We start from the raw sequence: 17,241 nt of genomic DNA, 5'->3' as shown, positions 1-17,241 counted from the left end.
GCGCTTGTGCAGTTTACCCTGCATCCAGGTTGGATCCACAGCCATCCACAACACAAAGGAATTGAAAGCAGAGGTGTTGTGGACAACCTGGATAAGGTATGTGTCACTATGCATCAACTATGCACAAACTTTATTACTGAATTTCTTTGCTGAGTGATCATGGCTATATTGTTTCAGAGTCTCCAAGAACACTCAAAAGGAAAGCCTCTGCAGTACGGGAAAAGCTATGTGCAGCTCACAAAAGGTTGAGGTTGCAAACCCAGCGGTCAAGGAGACTGAAGGCAACAGTTTCTTCCTTGAAAGGTTTGATAAAAGCGCTTCAGAAGAAACTTCTATTTTCAACTGAGTGTACCTCTCTTCTTGACGGTCTTGATGATGTTCCACGAGACATCTTTCAGAGAATCCAAAAGAAGAAAAGTCAATGTTTTCTGAAAAATTGAAGCAATTCGCTACCACACTACACTTCTGCTCTCCAAAGGCCTATGAGTATGTCAGAGAGAATTTTCACTTGGCTTTACCTCATCCTCAGACCATACGAAAATGGTACAGTAGCATCTCTGCAGATCCTGGATTTACTGTTGCTTCATTCACAGCTTTAAAAAGTCATGTTGCTGAACAGAAGAAAGAAGGAAAAGACATAGTTTGCTCATTGATGATGGATGAAATGTACATTCATAAGTAGACTGAGTTTGGTGGGGACCAAATTCATGGCTATGTTGACATCGGTGCTGGTGCAATGGAAAACGTTGTGGCAACACAAGCATTGGTCCTCATGGTTGTTGCAATCAATGAGTCTTGGAAGATCCCCATTACCTACTTTCTTATCAACAGCATGACAGGAGTAGAGAGAGCAAACATCATTCGAGAGAGCCTTGTTAGGCTTCATGCAATCGGAGTAAGGGTTGTCTCCTTGATGTGTGATGGACCCTCCCAAAACTTTGCAATGATCAGGGAGCTCGGTGCCAACCTGGACATCATGGATATGAGATCTTACTTTCTCCATCCTGAGGATCACACACAAAAAGTCCATGTGCTCTTGGATCCATGTCACATGCAAGCTTCTTCGGAATGTGTACTCAACAGTTGAGGTTCTGGTAAGAGAAGATGGTCAGCAGATAAGGTGGCAGTATATTGAGGAGCTCCACAAGCTTCAGGAGAAGGAAGGTCTGCGTCTCGGCAACAAACTAAGAATGGCGCACATTCAGTGGCGAAATCAGAAAATGAAGGTCCATCTTGCAGTTCAGCTCTTCAGCAGCAGTGTGGCTGCTGCCATTGAGTATTGTGATCAGGAGCTGAAGTACCCCCAGTTCAGTGGATCTGCAGCCACAGTTCAGTTCCTGCGCACAATTGATGCAGCCTTTGATGTCCTAAACAGCCGCAACCCACTTAGTAAAGGACCCAAAGCACCCATCAAGCCAGCAACTAAACTCCGTGCTAGGGGTATTTTAGAAGAAACAGAGGCACTTCTCCGTGGGCTCAAAATGAAAGGGAGAGACAATAGACTTGTACATGTGCACTCCACACAAGAAGACACCCATCTATGGTTTCATAGCTTGTTGCAGGAGTGTGATGGGCATCTACGAAGACCTGATAGAGCAGCCAACTGCCCCATGCCGATACCTTCTGACCTACAAACTCAGTCAGGACCACTTGGAGCTGTTCTTCTCTGCAATCAGAGCTCGTGGAGGTTACAACAACAACCCCAATGTAAGGCAGTTTCGAGGAGCATACAAGCGCCTCCTTTTAAGGCACCAAGTGAAAAAGGGCACAGGTAACTGTCTCCTTCGTGACAACACAACCATCCTGGACTCAACACCTGCGACTGTGAACATCGCACGCAGGGTGGAAGTGGAGCCTGTGGAAGTGCTTGTGCCTGGTGATGACACCGTCTCTGACCTTCCAGATGTGGACAATCTGTCTGAGTAAAAGGAGGCAGCAATCTCATACATTACAGGCTTCATTGTGAAAAAGATGAAACAGAAGCTTACTTGCATGCCTTGTTCACAAGCACTGACATCAGATGACTTGGTGCATCGATTCCTGACTTTGAAGGACAGAGGTGGCCTACAGAAACCATCACCTGGCATCACCACAGTTTGCTAAGCTACTGACAGATGCTTCCAGCAGCTTCTAAAAACCAATGAGGGAAAGGCTCCATGGGGAAGGGGAACAACAGCAGCCATTGTCGCCCAGGTTCTTTCTGATTGTTCGGAGAAGAATCTCTTCCCACAGCTGCACAGCCACATGTTTGACATGTGTGTTGAAGCTAACCATGTCCATGTTTTGGTGAAGATGGCTTCCGCGTGGTACTGCAAAATTCGGCTAAATCATATAGCAAGGCGGGAGACAGATAAAGTAAAAGACGGCAAGGTAGCCCGCAAAAAACTCACCAAACTAATCCATTTTTATGGAGATTAAGGAAAAGTTGTAAAACTTTTGATCTTTATATAAACTACTAACATCTAATAGGTCAATAGTCAAGATAACTAGCAGACTACTGGGTCTGCTAGTTATCTTGACTATTGACCTGTTAGATGTTCACTATATGTAAATTAGATCCCAAATTATATTATTTATAGCATATCATAGATTTGCCTTTGCAGTCGCTTTAAAAGGAGATATGCTAACATACGCTTCCCAAACGCTATTGATTTCGGAATGAATGGATATTTGGCATTAGTTTTGGCATTCAAAAAATTCTTTTTTGGCCTGGCAGGGGTTTTCATTAACCTGGCAGCCCACCACACCTGTACAATTATAGAGGAAACACTAGAATTTTTACCTGTTGGACAGAATGTGGCCAACAGCTTTTTGTAGTTTTCACACATAGAACATGGAAAATGGCAAGTATAGAGCCTATCTCTCTTTGGACAACATTGTAAATGTTACTTTGAGCCTGCATGAAAGGGGCCAAAGTACCTTTCAGTGTCTGCTGCAAAACAAGTACATGTGTTGTCTCAAACTAACTCCAATGTCTGATATACCTATCTGAGATATGATCAATTGTTGAATATTAACTTAGAGTCTGCATGAACTAAGTATATACTGAAGAAGCACTTGTATGTAGACAACCCAACCAATTACCAGGATGATTTTCAGTTGGAGCATGCATGAACGGGGCCCAACTGACGAGGAAGTCATAGGACGCTGAGATGCTACACTAATGCATGCAAATATAACATACAAAGCTGCACACAGAGCCTTTACTTAGGGAGTCTGCTGTAAACGACACAGAGTGCGCTACTCAATGTCATAGCTTGCATGGGGTTCAATATCTCTTAGAGTCTGCATGAATGGGGCCTAAGGTGATATTGTTAACCATGTATCATGTTAAATACATATGCAACCTCCCTGGTTAGTGTTTCTGTAGCTAGTTTTTGGAATTGTATCTCCAAGTTCAGGAGCTACTTAATGTCATAGCTTGCATGGGGTTCAATATCTCTTAGAGTCTGCATGAACAGGGCCTAAGGTGATATTGTTAACCATGTATCATGTTAAATACATATGCAACCTCCCTGGTTAGTGTATGTCCAAGTCCCGAAACAGGTAAGTGCATATTTATAAAAAAACAAACAAACATTAGGATAAAAAGCATTACAAAAAAATAAAAGTTTTTCTTATACAGTCATTTACTTAAGTTGCACGCAACTTAAGGTCCATGGTTCGTTTCATTTTATATCATAGATATTTAAGTTATTGAAGTGTGTTACACGTTATACAGTAATTTAGTTTTGTAGGTTATGTTATAGATAATTGAGTTGTATATTGTATCTGTATTGTTATTGTATATAGGTTCTCCAGTGTTGTATATGTATTGTTTTGTCTTTTTTTCTCCTTATGTCTTGTGCCCATGCTTTTTAGTTTCTTGTATGTTTGTCCCGTGTTATATGTTCCCACTCCTGGCCTGGACCTTGTCGTGGTGAGTGGGCTTTTAACCAAGACAGGCCGTACTCAATGTTTTCTACATGTGTTTTTAACCTGTCATTTTTCTCTCATGTAGGACAGTTGAGGAAAGTTACAACGCCTAGGCCAATGTGATATTTACTCCACAGTAAAGAGGTTGTTTCACAAGAAATTAAGATTTTGCAAATTATGACACTGGGTCTTAATCCATATGTTTTATAATTACTGTTACAAATCTATTCATTTATTTCATATGTAATTTTTGTAACCTTTTATTGTGGATGTTTTCATGAATGCAAGCTTTGGCTTTATCTTGTTAAAGTGTTGTTTGTGTAATGGTTATAGTTTTAGTTATATAAAATGGATCAGACAAAATGTACTTTAGAGTAAAAGCAATTTTTTTGAAAGCTGTCTTTCATCAGTTTCCTGTGATGATTGGAAATATAGTCGTGATTTAAACCATTAACAAAATATAATAGTTATTAATGGCATCTCAGTGTTTTCATTTATGTCATAACATTTACCCAAGTTTGCATTTATCTTAGCAGAATGTAAAAAAAAATGAAAAGCTGATGTTATGTGCTGGTTTTGTTTTGACATTTCTTAAAGACAAATGAAGAAAATTAACTGAGAAACTATTCTCCTTTTGTGAAAAACAAGAATTATCTGCACACTGAATACTTTTACGTCCCATAGGAGGTATTATTTATTTGTGACGTTGTGACATATGAGAAGGTTCTGTGGGTACTGTTTGGTGTTAAGGCTTATATAGTGAGGCTAAAAAAACGTAACACACAATTGGCCGATTATGTTTCTGTTTGCCTCAACGTCACAATACCTTTGCCTGAGGAAGACCCTCTCAGAGTTGGCAACATAGCGAACAAGTGATACCTCCTTGGGGGCTTCAAAACTATTGTGTCCAGCTAATTGTTTGTTTTTCACTTTGAGCCCTTTTATCCAGTCACATTCTTCTGTGTTACAACTAGACTTCTAACAGAGCAGTAAACAAAGGTTACTCTCCAAAATCTTCTCAGGCTCTGCTGCTGGGTGTAAGGTGCTTAGTTATCTTCAAGTACAAAGTTAAAATAATCAGGCCCACACAGAAATGGACTGCTTAATTATTTGTCAATGACAGTGTTAAACATTAATGCTTTATGTTTTATCTGTAGTGTATGATTTGTTTGTCCTTTCAATTGACAGTCAGATTTGATTGTGAAATACAACATTCAGTCAGTAACAGAGACAAAAGGAGTGCAAATAGAAATGGAATTTATTAAAATGTCAGTTACATGTTTAAAAAATACAACCAGAAAGACTTGGCCTATGAACGTAACAGCCATGCCCAGCATGGGCCCAGAGAACTGCAGAGTACATGGGGTGGTAGGGGAAAAGGGGATAAAGGGTGAGATTATGGGGATGAGGAAGAGCAGAGGTGTTAACAGTGTTATGGCTACAGATGTTGTTTTGTTTTTTTTTGTTTTTTTTAAACAAACACAGAATATAAAAAACTCAACATTAGTCATGACAGCCTGGGCTATGTTCAGGCCTAGCAAAATGTGTCCTAAAGGCCAAATTCAAACACAGTGACACTGCCAACTGTAAGCAGTTCACTGCGTTTGGAGGCGGTCTTTAAGACAACTAAAAATCTACTTAAAAACATTTCATTTCCCCTAGGTGTGAAATAAACTCCATCTTTCAAAAATAGCCCAGGACTGTCATGTCTGATGTGAGGGTGCTCAGTTATGGCACCATTCAAACTCTGAACAGATGTAGCCATAACACTGTAAATTTCCTGGCCTTATCAATTTTGGCAGGTTTGGCACCAGCCTTCCACCTGCACCTTTGGGTTATTGAAGATAATAATATCTTAATAGCAGGATGCAGGTGGTGAAGCTGGTGCAGGTCCTCCTTCATCATGCTGACCAGCTTGACACCGCTGACTTTCCCCAGGTCACTGCCGCCACAGTGGATGATGAGGACATCCAGTTCTGCTCTTCCTCGCAGGGAGTCGAAAAAGAAGGGGAGAAGGCCTTTCCACTGCAGTCCACACCAGCCAAACCAGGAGACATGGACGCCTGGCAAGCTGAGGTTCCTTCCCATGGTCTCTGCAGCTTGCTGGGCACCACGCCGGTCATAGCTGTCACCAATGATCCACGCCATGCCTATGAAAGTAAAATGAGTGTAATTAATGCTTCAGGTAATGAAAAACAAAAAGTTAACTATAAAGAGTGAATCACTTCTTTTTGTTGATAATACTATTATGTCACATCTGTAGGATAAAATAAAACAGGGTGCAACACTTCAACATATAGATGACAGTCTTTTAAATGCTCTCTTTTTGTGCTTGGAAGACAATGTAATATTAGCTGTCTAAAGTCATATAGCCAAAACAGATACTTACAGTTTCTGTTGTGTGTAGCAGGCATGGTGGAGGCGTCGCACATGGCCATGACCTCAACTGTGTTGATGTACTGAAAGAAATTAACATCTTGTATCAAGTACAACTGCCTACATTTCTACATTTCTTTATCATATTCTAGATGATAATCTCGCACTGTGCTGTTGATAACAGTAACAGTATCAATAAAATATTCTTGGTAAGAAAGAACACTGCCATTAAATGGCTAACATCACGTGAGTTAGTTATTAACATCTTATTCAAAGTATAATCAAGTGACATCCAAATAAACAACTCGTAACTACAAAGTTATGTGAAAATCTAAAGTCAGATCAATTGATTTGCTTCAAATTATTCGTTATATATGTATTAAATTAACGTAATGCTGATTCACTGTAAAAATGGCCAAATTACTGAAAGTCTAGACAAAATCAAGTGTTGCAAATTAATGTACCAAAATTAACTTTATATATTTAAAAACGTTGAAGCATTTTTAATATTGTGTCATCGCAATAACAGCTGAATCATTGTTTCAAGTTTTGCTGTAGGTAAGCTCAATTTACCTCAAGTTTCGTGAGGGAGCTGCAGGGGAGCTGGCGGCAACCAAGCGGGAGCATGAGTGGGAGTGGTAGCCTAGCTTGTTGTTAGCCCTAGCTTGTCAGCCTAGCTTGTTAGCCTTAGCTAACTTAGCAGCGTCGCGCGAGGTGGGCGCGTTTAAGCAACCAGGCTGCCTTCGGCTCGCCTCTTTGATCATTTTTGATTGTCCGGGAGTTGGGCGGAGTCAGGCACTGCCAAGATGGCGACGTCCAGAGCGGAGTATTTTGAGCTTCAAATACACTCTTCAGAAATGGATGGGTGACGTCACAGTGACTACGTCCATTATTTTATACAGTCTATGGTTTGGAGGCAGGGGCTGTGAGAAGTGGATGGCTTGTTGGTGAGCATCTTTTGTTCTATTTCAATTGTTTTTAGTTAGCATTTTTAGTAAGTCTCTATTCCGTTAATACTAAAATGTTAAATTGTTTGGGTGACCAGGGATATGGCCTTAAAACATGGCAGATGACACCATACGCAAACCCTGAAACCCCTCAACAGAGCGCACTTTTGGCGTGCTTAAGGGCCATTGGATGTGTTTGGATACAGCCAGTGGCAAACTACTGTATACCCCTGAGAAGGTGTGCAAGATCATCCTGGCATGCTGTGTCCTCCACAATCTTGCAGTGACCCATGGCATCCCTGTAAGACCTGGCGTGGAGCCACAAAACTACGCGCAAAAGGACGCACTGCCACATGTGGGACCTCCTATCAGGGCTGCAATTCAGGCCCGTCATGAATTGATGCAGCGTCTTTAATGATGGTAAGTTACAATGCGTAATTTCAAAATGCAAACTGAATAAGTTATGATTCTTCCTTCGGCTTCGTCTACATTTTTATTAAGTAAATTAAACACACAGCACTTCAATACACATGCACTTATTTATTGGCAAGGACATTCAATTATTGTTTCAGTGTTTCGTTTATGTTATTTATGCCTGTCGCTATTTCCTTCACTGCATCCAGGAGAGCCAGCTGATTTTGGACAACCTCCTCAGTCAGGACGTGGGCATGCTGATGAGACTCCTGAGGCGTGCTCTGAGGCGTTGACTGTGGGGCTGGCAGCTGGGAGTGAGAGGTCAACGGCACTGCTTCATCCACTGCATCGTCTGGGCCTACGATTCATATTAAGTTGTTAAATTGTTGCAAACGGATTTGCCATTTTCATTTGAATAAAATGTTTTTCGGATTGACTTGTGCCTGTTAGGAACACAGATAATTGCAAATATAATAGTAAAGTTACCTTGGGGTTCTCCTTGGATGTCATCACTTTCACCTTCATTTCGTGGACACATTCCATGAATGGATGTTTGTCCAATTATTGCTGCTAGTCTCTCATCATGTGGCGTTAGATCAGGTGGAAAAAAGAAGAAAGAAAAAAGAAAAGCCAGCACTCACAAATGTCCTTTTGGTAAATTTAATAAACCAACTTGGGTGGCGTTACCAGAAACACAGACGTTTCGACAGAAAGTCTTCTTCAGTGTGTAACTCAGGTTACGGAAGTGGCGTTTAAGTACGCTCGAAGCGATCAGAGCAGGTGTGTAGAAAGACAATTTACACTTCCGCCATACAATATAGTGCCAACTCACAGGCAAAGAAAAACACAATAACAATACAACAATCTTAAACACGCGTGTCACAGCAAAATAGCAGTAGATACACCGAAAAGCGATATACATATGCATAATAAATTCTACAAAAAGGCACTGTGAACAACAGTAAAACGTGTGCTTGAGGGGGCAAATAAAGTACCCAACTGTCAAATAACCATCAATTAAAATCAACAAATTGTCCCTCAATTAACAATCAGATCACAAGTGCACGGTAAGAGGAACGAAGTACAAAAAGGTCACTGAGTAGCTGTCCTTCAATTAACAATCACAAATGCACAGTAAGAAAAATAAAGTGCAAAGAAGTCACTGAGTCGCTGTCCCTCAATTAACAATCACAAATACACAGTAAGAAAAATGAAGTGCAAAAAAAGTCAGTGAGTCGCTGTCCCTCAATTAACAATCACAAATGCACAGTAAGAAAAATAAAGTGCAAAAAGGTCATGAGTAACTGTCCCTCAATTAGAAAATAGATCACAAGTGCACAGTACAAAGGATAAAGTACTGAGTAGCTGTCCCTCAATTAACAATTAGGACATAAATACATAGTAAAGTAAACAACCTGCATCAAAACACTGTGAGTAGCTGTCCCTCGCTAAGAGACAGATGTCAAAATACATTAAAAACAGACAAAGTGTACAAATACACTCTCCCTCACTGTCCCTTACTTAATCAAATGATGAGTGCACAGTAAAATGCATAGAGTACTGGAGATCTGCATCTTTATCCCATAAATAACGGTTGGGAAAGAAGTAAACAAAGAGAACTTCATTAGAAATAGTTGCCCCTCAGTTAACATTTAGATCATAAGAGCGCAGTGAAAACAAAAATTGCAGATAGTCACTGATCGGTTCCAGTAACAGGTCATCTAAGTATGCACCGTCAGCAACAGAAAATTCAACGGGTACAAAGCCCAGTGTATAGTGCAGACACCGTATCATGGGTGATACCATAAGTCAGTCTATAGTAGTCACAGAAAACAACTTAACAGCAACTCTTCATTCATACCTTTAGGAAATTCTGTCTGTAACCTATGGATCCAAAAAAGCCTCTCTCTGTAGAAGAGCTTTCTCTCTATCTCCCCCTCTTTTAAGTGGTTTGACCTCTTCTATTCCCTGAAATCTTAAAGAGCAAACCTCGTGACCTGCTGCAGTGAAGTGTCTTGCTACAGAAGATTTTTCGGCTTTGGTTCTGATGTTGCTTTTGTGTTCGGAGATATGAGTCTTAAGCTCTCTTTTAGTCTTACCAACGTAGCATAAGCCGCAAGGGCATTTCAACAGATACACAACAAACTTAGATTTGCATGAAATTCTACCTTTAACTTTAAACTTTTTACCTGAGTGGGGATGTGTGAACGTATTACCCTTAATCATGGCGTTACACTGAATGCAACTGTGGCAAGGAAAATTGCCAACAGGTAAAAGAGACAAAAAATGTTGGGGCTGAATAAAACAATCAGCTCAAACTAACAGATCTCTCAAATTAGCAGCACGCTTCTGAGCGAAAATAAGAGTGTTCTTAAAAATATGGCCTACATTCGGATCGCTAGCCAGAATGTGCCAGTGTCTCTTAATACAGTTTTCAACATCATAGGACAAATCAGAAAAAGTAAGCGCACAGAACAGGTTAGCAGTCTTAGAGGAGGATGGTTTAAGTGTTAATAAAGTTTTCCTATCAATTTTTCTCACTCTCTGGAGACAGTTGTCAAGAATGTTCTTATCATAACCTTTAGCACTAAAGCGGGCACATAAATCAACCGCCTGCTCTTCAAAGGCAGATTCAGTACTACAAATTCTCCTGACTCTAAGTAACTGGCTATAAGGTAAGCCTTTCTTGAGGCCCGGAGGATGGTAACTGGAAAAGTCAAGAAAGCTGTTAGTGTCTGGTTTTTTTTCTATGAACTTTGGTCTCCAGGCGTCCCCCTTTGCTAACACAAACATCTAAGAAGGAGACAGAGTCATAACTATACTCCAAAGAAAATTTGATAGAAGGCATCCTGGAGTTAACATGTTCCTTAAAGCATTCAAGTTGTTCTAGTTAGATCAGGTGGACCTTGTCCTCCACCAGTCTCCTTCTTTTTCTTGTGGTTCGTAATGCATTTTTTGGCATCAACTTTTATGTCGAACCACTTTTTTTTTTCACCTGGGCCAAAGTGCGCTTCTCCGGGGATACTACGTTGACAGCCTCGGTTACTGCAGTCCAAGCATCTTTTTTTTTTTTTTCCATGGTCAACCCTGAGGAGACACTCTGGAAAAGTATTCCTTTTCTGGCTTCCAACTTGGACACAATTGTTTCTATTTATGTGGTTGTAAAGTTCTTTTGTTTTTTGCCTTTTGGCACCATCGCTCATAACACACTGTGAAATTTACTTCTCTCCTCGCGTAACTGCTTCCTTCATTCATGAATCAGCTCTAGGCAAGCGGTTTCTTTATATGGAGAAATGTGGGTGTGGTGGTATGCTAATCACAAATTGCAAGCACACGCCTGTCAATTTAGAATGATTCTGATTCACACACATACGCAAGGTGGTGAGAACAAAATTGGCCGGTGCGCAGGTGTCATGAATCCCACAGTGATTTTGCTTATGCACTTATTTTGTGCGCAAAGTAAGAACGTTTCCACGCACATATTAGTGAATGAGGCCCAATGTGGGCAACAATGCATTCCGGCAGAAGGCGCACTTGTTGTGGATCTTAAGTAAGAAAAATATTGGCTTTCTACCTAACATTTAAAAAGTCAGCTCATTTTACACAAAACTGAACTAAGGACTTGTTAGTTATTACAGGTTTTCGAATACAGGTGTGGACAAGAAATGGTACGAACATTCCAAATCCTACCAGAAGGAAATGGGTGCTATGTACCACATTTTTATATGCTCCTCATGCCAAAGGCCATATTAGGATTGTTCAGGTCGGTGTACAACTGTATCTGAGGAAGATCTGCATTTTTGATTGACAGACTTTGAGTGCTTATGGGTTGTTGAAGAGTATGTGATTATTATGAAACAAGGATAAGCTCCATCCACAAGGCCTGGCCAGTCTGTCCACAGTTACAATGGCTTCTCTAATTCTAATTGCTGACAGTTATTTTCTTATACAGGATATGTAGGGGATGGAAAAATAGGTCACATCCGTGGGATGTATTCTGAGCATCTGCACCCTGGGTTCTGCAGCCATTATTGTGCAATGGATGCTGGTGTTTTTGAATAAGAGGTACGTTGGTTTGGCCACTGAGGGTCAAAACAAAACACTGTGTCAGATAGTGTTAGAAATAACGATTTTTTAATGCATATTGGATATTCTATGCATATGAATATTTGAAATGGTTTCAATACTTACTTTCCGCAGTATCAATACCAAGGTACAGCTGATACCAGTTGCGCTTTTTCACTTTCTCGTCTCACACTAGGAAGATCATTAGATCATGCAACTTCTTTGAATTAATTCGAATCTCCCCCCAACCCCGGGGGGGTCCCGCCAGATCAGATGAGGAGGAGGAATGGGATTAAGTATGCCGCTTGTTTACACTTGACTTCAACTCATTGTTATTAAAAAGAACTTAGTTGTTTTTGCTTGTGTGTACTGCTGCACAATAACAATGTGAGCGTCCACATGGATGTACGTTCTGTAGGCAGCTGCGCCACAGGTGGTAAATACAGGAGGCTGCGTATCAGTATATAACTATATTACCTTAAAACAACAGCTTATAAATCATTTTGATGGTAACAGTGAGAATGATGACTCACGTCTGAATCACTCTGTGCTGTGTATGCCCCGTACGGGAGACAGTGAAAGTAAAATTAACTGGCAGATCACGTGCGTAATTAATGAGCAATTTCAATTACATTCGAACACAGGTTCAAATGTCAAAAAAAAATGACAGCCCTATCTCACACACACTGCTGCTGTACACACATGCCCCCACCTCTCTCACTCCGGTTAAGTATATTAATTTGAAGCTCTGACTTGAGGTCCTCTACACAGGAGGATCTGGGAAACACACCCCTGAACTTAGTACTACATGTGTCGCAGGATCTACCTTAAGGTCTCCCTTTAGTTCCCGAGGTGTTTCCCAGACCCTTCTTAGCTAAGGTATACCTTTGTCAAGGGTGGTCTGAAGCACTGGTAGCTGTTTCTTAGCGATGTGCTCCACTCATCCTGTCAGTTTTAATCTTATTAGGAAACATTATGCTTTTCAAATCGATAGTTATAACACAGTGTGCATCTTTCATGACACAGATAGTTTAATATTAACTTTTATGAAATTTACATATCCAAACAATGTTTATGTAGCTTTAGCCTATTACAGCACATCATGAGAATGTTGTCATTTCACCTGTCTGTTCCCATCATGATAGTAATAAAGGATAGAGTGTATAAAATCAGGATTTTACAAAATAAATAAAAAAAATATTTTTATGTAGTGGAGCTGATTTGGCTTTTCTGACTGTGTGGTGTTATTGTTATTGTGGGAAAGATAACCAATGCAAATTATATAGTGTCACTCACGTGCTCTGTAGGCTGTACACATGCAAATTTCAGTGAGCGAATGTGTGCGTGTGATTGGAGGAGAGCTAATACCCAAAGATTCCAGTACAGGGTGGACCCTGTGTGAGATAGAACTACTGCTGTTAATAAACTAATGTTACAGTTAAATCTGGTTTAGAATATCAATGTCAATTGCACAGTCACTACAAATCTTTATAAGCATAATTCACATCTTTAACATCACATCTCTAATTTTTGTTGTTTCAGTCTTTGTTATGTCCCCCGGCCGTTACTAAGCTGTATATGTGCATTGATCTATGTATTTATTATGTGTATGTATATATGTAAATGCATTATGACCTGTATGTTTTAGTGGAGAGTTACACCTCTCTTTCTGTCCAGAGATCGTGTGTTCCGATCTCGTTCCAATGTGAACGAGATTGGCTAACGAGCGTGACGTCACAGCTGCCGTATTGGCTGAGCAAGGGGCTCGGCCTTCCTAACTTCCAGGCACACGGAAGCCGCGAGACGACTCTCGTACATGGCAGCAGCGCATCGTTTCTCTGGTTTTTGTGATAAGTGATTTCTTGTGTGTGACTATAGTGTGTGTGCTCGTGTTTAGCTTGCTTTGCTAAATATCGTAGCTTTTGTTAAGACCAGCGCCTTAGGGCCAACTGAGTCAATTGTGTATATATATTGTAAATAGTACTGTCACTTGTTGTTGTTTGCACGGAGCGTAGGGGTGAGATGCTATTTCTGTTGTATCTGTTTTCTCCTGTTTTTCTTTAGCCTAGGGAGTTACGCCTAGTATTGTATTTTGTTTCTCTTATTTTCATTAGGGATTAGTTATTTCGCCGGTCGGTAGACAGGTTGCTTTTTGTTTGTTATTTTGGCCTGGGTTCACCCTGACGTCATTGCTTCATTTGTGTGCAATATTGTATTGTGTGTTTTTTGAGTGTGTAGCAATAAATTGCTCACCTGTACATTGATTCTCGTTCTCCTGTGTATCCTTATGTTACGCACCCACAGCCCTAGACCGGGGCGTAACAGTCTTAACCCCTGATGAGGCCATGGAACGCTACAATGCTGTGCTGCTGGCTGTTCGGGCGGGAAAATCTAAAACAGCAGCATAAGAAGTTGGTCGTGGACCGAAAAACTATTGCTGACAAGGCTGCAATTTCAGAATTGCATGCCGTTCACGTCCATGCTTACCAGCAGATTCGGGGGACAATGGGCAGGAAGGAGACTTTGACCTCCTTCTCTGCCCGATGCAAAGACAAACTTAAACAGGATAGTCTAGAGCAGATGGTGGAGGAGAAAAAGAAAGCCAGGGAACTGCTCCAAATTTACAGCAGAGCAAGGCTTTAGTTACATTTTTAAAGTGGGTTTGTACGAGGGATGCCCTGGCGCCACTATAGATTGCTGAAGTCACGCCCCTTTCGGTGGACCTCATGGGACCTTAGATCGGAAAAAATATGAATGGCAATGAATGAGGAGAAAATATTATCTTTTGGTCCCGTTTGAGTTGTGACATGAATTCCAAATATGTTGTTAATTAATGTAAAACATACATTTTAAAGTAAAGAAAGTCAAAATCAAACATACGATAGTGAAGCATTTAATCGTTTTCTGTGAAAGCGCTTAGTGGACTACAACTATCGTCGCGCATAATATACGTCATCATTGCTAACATGGCCGTCAGTGTGACACATTTCACTGCTTTCTTCCAGAATGAGGGAAAAAGTATTAAAAGAGGGGAAAATCATTACAAGTCTGGACATGTTGAGAGCTGCAGCTATGTTAGTCTCGCTCACCAGACCTTTCTCAAGAAAAGAAAGGTCTGGCTGGGCCGACTCTCACTTTAAGATTGGAGAAAAAAACGCCCCGGCTTCTTGTATTTCTTTCAACCAATCACAATTGTTCTGGGCGGTGCCACAGCAACGGTGCGCTTGCAAAAATATTGCCGGGGGGAAACAGGTTTTGGTGTAACATGCCCACAAAAATATCGCCTACAGGACGCGAACCATGGCAGAAAAATGACTACATCCCCGCAAGATCAAACACCGCAAAAGTTAGTAAAGGACAGTTGTCGACTATGTGGCACAACTCTTACTATTAAAAAAAACAAACATGGTTTAATAATAGGAGTTCATCAGGTAAAGCAGGACTACACCTTAGCTCTGGAGGAGATTACTGCTACAACTGTGAAAACCACAGACGACATCAAACGTGTGTGACTCATGCAGAACATTATTAAGACGATACCACAGATTATCATGTGAAGTGTCAAGGATCAGTGCATTGGTCAAGTCAATGGCACTTCCCAATGCTGCTGCTAGATGTAAAAGAGGTGCGAAATCAACTCCAACCAGCGATGGCCATGTTAAAAAATGGATCAACATTGTGAATAACAGTCCTGCTAGACGGAGTCTGGCCTTTTCCAAGGTGAGTTCACAAGCTGTTGTCCTGTAACTGTAGTAAAATCAGATTTGATACATATAGGCATCATGTAAATTAATGTTAGTCCTGTCATTGATTATTAAACAAAGGTTTATAGCTTTACAGTATTTAGTATTTTCAATGACAACTTACTTATATAGCTGTATTTTCAAGAAATCAACAGCCATGTTTCTGCATGTAAAACAAATCTGTGCTGTCCAGAGATGTATTACAGTAAGTTTATGGTTTTCAGTGCTCCAGAGATAGTCTAAAAATATTAATTATTAGAGTGCTTTCCCTTAAGATGGCTGTCTTGATTTAATCTACTAGTAGAGATCAGAGGAGCAGCTAACTATAATCCTGATAAATGTTTAATGTAGCCGACAATGATACATTTTTAATATGTTTGTAGTTTTTTTCTGTCAGAAATAAATAATTGTTATTTTCTCCTATTGCTATTGCTACTATTTTTTCCCAAGTGCTGCAAGTCTTGGGTATTCCTTACCCAGCCCTGCCTCACATTATATGGATCAGCATTTATCTCATGATCAACTGTGACTTCAATGCTGCTCAAACTGAGTGCCTCTTGGAACTATAAGGAAGTTGTTTTTACAGGACTTTAAAGTAACACATTCTACCTAATAGAAATCATCACATACTAACCGCAGCTGTAGCTTCTTCTTGGCCTATATAAATATCACCTAATTGACACACTGGTGCCTATCTTGTCACATTTGCCTTAATTTCGAATTTTTGTTGCAGGTGCTGCTTGCTGTCTCTTACATCCCATCTTGTCCCCTTTGCATTAATTCATCCCATGTGCCTTAATTAAAGCAATAATCTGGTGTAGTGAGATTACTAATTTAAACTACTAATAAACAACATAATCAATAACACTTTTTTTCTGTCATGCTTTTAATTCAGTAATTCACATCTTCTGCCACTCATCATCTTTTGCTTATTAATTTTCATGTTTACTTTATCACCTTCTCACTTTTGTACATATTGGTGCCATGTGTCCTCATCATTAATACGTTACAGAAATACAAAAATAACTGTCAATAACATCATTCTGCCTATGTAAGTTATTTTTTTATTTTATTTTTATTGTAGGCAGCTGTTTGCCAGACAGCAGGAAATACAGCTGTTGAGGCAAGCAGTAGCAGACCGCAGCTCCACTCCCAGCTCCAGTCCAGCCAGTCACAGCACTCCCTTCACACAACGACAGAACTTCAGCCACAGGTAACGTCTCAGCCAACTGTTCAGGCCTCTGGTGAGGGAGCAGTAAGAAGGAAAGTGGTTGCTCTGGCACCAGTGTTTTGGTCTGCACAATCAGTTAAGGTTCGTAAACATGCTCAAAATACATTTAAATCATACAGATAATGTAATAATGGTAAATTATTCTCAAATTGCTACTTTGCCATCTTAGTTCAAAATAGAATTCCATGGTATCAGCAGTCAAGGCCAAGTCAAAATACCTGGGCCTCAGCAACAGCTTCAGTCCCAGCATGTACCTCAGCCAACTGTTCAGGCCTCTGATGATGGCGCAGTGAGGAAGAAACTTGTCACAATAGCCCCAGCGCTGCATTCACAGCCAAATCAGGTTTGTTAACAGTTGTTAATGGTGAAATATAGTAGATGGTAAGCACAAATCTAGTTAAGTCCCATTGCTAAGTTCTGTGTGATAGAACTGGCTGGGGAAAAAAAACATTTATAATAAGAAGAATATAAGGGTAGTGCTGTTTTTTTTATTTTACTATAAGGAATTTGTGCTCACAATAAATCTTTACTCTGCCCTTTTTAAAAAAAT

Source organism: Epinephelus lanceolatus, chromosome 6 (assembly GCF_041903045.1).
Source record: "Epinephelus lanceolatus isolate andai-2023 chromosome 6, ASM4190304v1, whole genome shotgun sequence".
NCBI classification, from domain to species: domain Eukaryota; kingdom Metazoa; phylum Chordata; class Actinopteri; order Perciformes; family Serranidae; genus Epinephelus; species Epinephelus lanceolatus.
Note: the sequence above shows the minus strand (reverse complement) of the source record.